Consider the following 6181-nt stretch of genomic DNA (forward strand, 5'->3'; position numbering starts at 1 on the left):
TAAGGGTATAATTTTAATTTTAACTTTCTTAACAAGTCATAACGGATTATAATGGGTTGACCCGTTATCAACCCGTTAAGCTATCGTGGCTTAACGGGTCAACCCGTTTTGACCCGAACCCGTTAAGGGTAAACCCTAACCCGTTTTTAACGTGTCGTGTTCGTGTTGGGTTAATGGGTCGTGTCACATATTGACACCCCTACTTGAGAGAGAGAGAGAGAGGGGCTCAGAGAAGTTCGTAAATTAACCCCAGTTGCTCCAGAAGTGGGATCGAACAACAGGAGAAATATGTGCATAATTTAAGAACAATTCTTTACCCTATTGGCAAGGATAAATTTTATGAAATCCATAATTCCATTAGCATATACATAAAGAGCCAGTGCAGCTTGAAGCTTGTTGGTTTTGGTTTTCGAAGAAGAAAGCAGAGAAATGAATTTGCTCTATATTGATTCGTAATGAGCGACAAACGGTGCGTGCCCAGGAATGGTAGTTATCAGCTGTGAGAAGGTGGCTGGTGAGAAGAGTTGCAGGTCCATCATTCGGAATGAGAAAGTATGGGCTAGAGGGATCTTTAGGGTTTTTGTTGGTTGGAGGAGGGGGAGGAGGAGGCGGTGGATTATTGTTGTCCAAAGCCATTATGTCTCTGATACCATGTTGGTTTTGGTTTTCGAAGAAGAAAGCAGAGAAATGAATTTGCTCTGTATTGATAAAACTATCTACTTACAACTTAGGTCATTTATTCTATATATAGTATATGCAGAAAGGCAAAAATAGAAAAAGAATAAAGAATATATGCCTAACAAACTTTACAGAAAATCCTAACAGAATGCTGTCCTTGTTTGCTTCTGGAATCATCCTTGTAAATGCAAGATTTGCTGATTACTGGGATGACTTGTGGCAGCTTGCGTAGATGAGGTGGCTTGCATGGTGTGCTGCTGTGATGACTATATTTCCTAATTTAATAAAGCTTGCTTGTTAGACTCTTAAGGGCTATCAGACAGACCAAATGCAACAAAATCCACTGTTCCAAATCAAAGAGCGATCATCAAGACAGCATCCAGTTTAAAGCACGGGCTACATGGAACACACTAATGACTCGGGCCACTAACTTCAATAGAGGCAGGACAACTCAAGGATTGCAAAGTTGTTCTAAACAGAGATTATGAACTAGAGCGACACCAAAATGAAACTCTTTTACGAACCAGAGCTTGGTGTGATTTGTCGATATATGGAAGTCACAAAGGCCTTCAGCAATTGAGGGGGGAGTGTTAGCCTATTCAACTACTCTATATACTTTTTCTTTTCCTCCTCTTTTTTTTTTATGTCGGGAATTTGGACCCAACTTTGGAGAGTAAATCTCGGTCTCATGCACCACATCCTCGAAAGCTTTTCTACACAGAACTGGTTAAATCTTTGACGGACCCACCCTTGTAGAGTAAACTTCGGTCCTGTATACCTCAATCTTAAAAGTTTCCCTACACGAAACTGGTTAAATCGTTGACTTTTCAGTCGACGGTGTGGCTCCAAAAAATTGTTTATACCCATGAGGTGTTGAACTTTAAACCTTGAGGGGAATGATAGCCCAAGACCAAAGCCTTCACCACTTAGGCCAACCCCTTGGGATTTAGTCTATATACTTATTCTAAATCACTCAAATCATCCGTAGACACAAAGACAGAGATTAGCACCAACCATTGCACTGTCTATAATCCAAATTCGATAGGCTATTAAAATGTTTCCATTGCCATTTCCACGGATAAAAAAATGTCTGCCTTAGCCCGATCCAAATTACCCATTTTGACAATTCATTTCCATATTAACGATCATTCTCAGGCCGGTGACAATCAAATTTGTGCCCAACTGAGCATTTATTTGCGAAATAACCCTATACCCACAAAACAATGACCCCTAAATCTCTACAGATTTATCAAATTCACAATCTCCCAGATTAAAAACGAATATAAAATATTCAATCCTTCGCAAAAAAGTGGATCAAGCTTAAACACAATGAAACTGTATCGACTAATCACCAAATTAATTTGAATTCGTGTCTGGGCAGATACTGAGATGGCCAGATGATGATCTCAGTACAGTCATATCCTAGTGCATACCAAATCAGTGCGCATATATATCATAATTTGTGTAATGATCAGTGCATACCAAAAATGACCCCTGAATTTTCAATTATATTGATCTGTAATAGAAATGATTTGTGCAGCTTTAAACTATGTAAGTTTTACTTATTTTCTTTTCAAAACAACTTATTTTCTTTAAGATCCACTTAAAAAAATCTATATTTTACAAAAAGTATGCACGAAGATTTACATACTCAATATCTAGCATTGCTACTACATCCTGAGAACAAAGAATAAGAGAAAAAGCACAAATCGGAAAACCCATTTGGTCAGATATAGCATGCTTTTTCAATGAGGAGGAAAGAGAGAGAATAGTAGATATACTACAGGTTCCTGCTGCTATCCAAACATTAATATAGACTCTTGTGGACAAAGCTCTTATCACTATTTCAAGGAAAAAATTGTGGATTTATAATTTGTGGCATCGTGATGATATTCGCCAAGTACTAAGCGAGAATACCGTAAGTTTGTAGTGGTCTTAATTACATAAATATAGAGAAGTATATGTCTAAGTTGTAAGAGTTCTATTTGAACTCTATGTCTCACTCACCCATATCTGATAGAGTTTTAAATAGTTGTTAGAGTTATAATGGGATTTAAATTCCTAAGAGATAAGATTAACTCTTATCTGTAATTATAGTCTGACTCAAAGACTTAGATTTCATGATGGCCAGAAATCTATAAATAGGACTGAGGGGTTAAAAGGTTCTCATCTACAACATTAGAGTGCCTTTAGCCATCGGGAGATACTAGTGAGGCCAAGTTGCTAGGGTGATCCTTCTCTCATAACCAGATTCATTTCTTCATCAAACAGATGTAGAAAGGTACGTCTTTTAATATTATTGTTTATTATTATGGATCATACAAAATCAATGATCTATCTATTAATGTTCATATTAAAATATTTAACATGTGGTATCAGAGCTTCAGGTTATAGATTTTTATGATCTCAATGAAATTTACAGTAAACATGTGCTTTCATATATTATGATTTTATCATTCTGTGAAAGATTAAAAATATTGATTTTACAATCTAAGGAAAATTTTATAACGATTGATTTTGTGTAATATGAAATTATGATGCACCGACAACTATTAATATATTTCGGTTTTGTATCTATTTCTCCTATTACGATTACTTGCATCTGTTTTGATTGAGTGTATTTCAAATATTACGCATTGTATACATTGATGCGTGTTGGTAATACAAAAAAAAAAAAAAAAATCCCGATAACAACTCTGGTGGAACCGTGTGGTTGAGGTTGAGGAACCACCGTATATGGTGGAACCACTGTGAGTGGTGGCCATGTCACTACACGCTGCTGTGCAAGGAGCTAGACGGGACAGCACAATGGGACTGTGAAGTCCCGAATGGGTGCCGTTCCTGCCTAAATAAAATCTCGATGGAGGACGGCGCCGCGAGGAGGCTGAGAACCCCCTCGCCGGCATCTCTGTAACGGCGGCAGAGGGCTCTCAAGCCCACTGCCCACGGCGGTGTTATGGAGAAATTCAGTAAACAAAAAAAAAAAAAAAAAAAAAAGAAACTGTGAGTAGAGGTGGATCTCGGCGGTGGGAGGATGTGGCGAAGCCATGATGTCTCTTCCTCGCCGGCGACGTCCACCGTTACTGGATGAGGCTGGTCTGTGTGTGTTGCGGCGCCATCACAGAAGAAAGGAAATGATGTAGCACTGTGGCCGAGAGAGAAAGAAACCGTAGGGTTTCTTATAATTGATACGGGCCTGGGCCGTGGGCCTTGGCCCAGCCCGAGAAAAAGGCCCATCTCGGAAAAATAAATAAAAAACAAAATCGAATTGGGCCATGTACAGTAGGCCCGGATTCTGGCCTACTGTGTTAACCAGCCTCAACACTGAACCGGGTTTCGGCCCTGGTTACTGTACCGGTCCGGTCCAGACCCGGACCGGCCAGATTATTATTATTTTTTATATTATTTATTAAAAAAAAAAATCTGGAATTTATTTTCCATTATTTATACATGTTATTATTGTCAAAGACATGTATTAAATTTTTTTTAACATGTTATTTTTTGGTATATACATGTATTAATTAGATTTTATGCGTATTATTAAATACATGTATGAATTGTTTATTTTGGCTATTATTATGTCATGCATATTTTATCCAATATAGGGCAAATGATTTACTTCAAAAATTAAGAAAATATTGGTTGCCCAAATGTACAAGATTTTCTTAATTTTTATAATAAATCATTAAACCCATAGTAAGGTGGATATGATGGAGTGAACAATTTGTGTGTCAAGATCTACTCCCAAAGGAGGGTCTTGATGACACTTCTAGTTCATCGATCAAAAGTAAGGTTGGAGGGAACACTTTGTATATCAGAGTTTACTCCCAAAGGATAATTCTGATGATACAACTAGTTCATCCACAGAATTTAATAATGGTGAGAACACTTTGTGTATTAAGATCTACTCCCAAAGGAGGGTCTTGATGATACTATTAGTTTATCCATAATTGTTTAAATTCTGATTATTATTTATAAGTGTCTAACTCAAAGTATTATGTGATAAAATTTTCTTGCAGTAAGCGTATCTACATCACTACACCCACAAACTTCATCTGTTCCTGTTCTGACTGGCTCTAATTTTTCTGAATGGCCGGTTGAGAGAGTTAGGTTCACCTTGGGAGTCCTTGACTTGGACTCATCACTTACAAGTCCAAAACCACCACCCATCACTGAGAGTAGTAACAAAGATCAGAAAGAGTCATTTAAACAATGAGAGAGATCAAATAGGCTAAGTTTGATGCTCATGAAAATGACCATAGCCGAAAATATAAAAAATTCACTCCCTAGTGCTGAGGAAGCCCAAATTTTTTTGAAAAATGCTGAGGAGAGGTTTAGGTCCACAGATAAATCCTTAGCAGGAACACTTATAGCTAGACTTACCACCATGAAATATGATGGTGCTAAAGGAATGCAAGAGCATATCCTTGAAATGACCAATATTGTCGCTAGATTACAAACCCTAGGAATGAAAGTTGAGGAGTCTTTCATTGTTCAGTTTATCCTGAACTCATTGCCACCTCAGTATGGTCCATTCCAGATGCATTATAATTCTATTAAAGACAAATAGAATGTGAATGAATTGGCAAGCATGGTAGTTCAAGAAGAAGTGAGACTGAAACAACAAGGACATTACTCTGCTAATTTTGTGACCAAAGAAGCCAGAAAGAAAAAGCACCATTATGGCAAAATGAAACAAACTGGACCACCAAAAGGAAAGCAGCCTGGAAAAGTTAATCAGGTTCAGCATGATAGTAGCAAATGCTATTTTTGTGGGAAGCATGGACACATGAAAGCAGAGTGTCCGAAACGTAAGGCTTGGTTTGAAAAGAAGGGTAAGTCACTTGCCTTTGTATGTTTTGAATCAAACCTTATAAATGTTCCCACTAACTCTTGGTGGCTAGATTCAGGTGCTAATGTTCATGTTTCTATAACTATGCAGGGATACCTTACAAGCCAAACACCAAGCCCCAGTGAACGTTTTATCTTTATGGGAAACGATAATAAGGCTGAAGTTTTAGCCATAGGAACTTTTCGTTTGGTTTTAAGTACCGGTCAATTTTTAGACCTTCATAACACAGTATATGTGCCTTCTGTGAGGCGTAATTTGATTTCCTTATCCAGACTAGATAGTGATGGTTATTCTTTTTCGTTCCATAATGGAAGTTTCAATTTGTTTCGAAATGATTTATCTATTGGTTCTGGGTTTCTTTCCGATGGTCTTTATCTACTTTGCCTTGATAATACATTTATTAAAAATACCTATACCCAATACCATGAAACATGTATTGGAACTAAAAGAAACATGATAAATGAAAATTCTTATGACTTGTGGCATAAAAGATTGGGGCATATCTCCGAAGAACGGTTACAGAGATTAGTAAAAGAAGTGATACTTCCGCATCTTGATTTTACTAATCTTGAAGTGTGTATGGATTGCATTAAAGGAAAGCAAACCAAACATACTAAGAAATGTGCCATAAGAAGTATATCTTTGCCATGT

The sequence above is a fragment of the Juglans microcarpa x Juglans regia genome, chromosome 8S, assembly GCF_004785595.1.
Source record: "Juglans microcarpa x Juglans regia isolate MS1-56 chromosome 8S, Jm3101_v1.0, whole genome shotgun sequence".
NCBI classification, from domain to species: domain Eukaryota; kingdom Viridiplantae; phylum Streptophyta; class Magnoliopsida; order Fagales; family Juglandaceae; genus Juglans; species Juglans microcarpa x Juglans regia.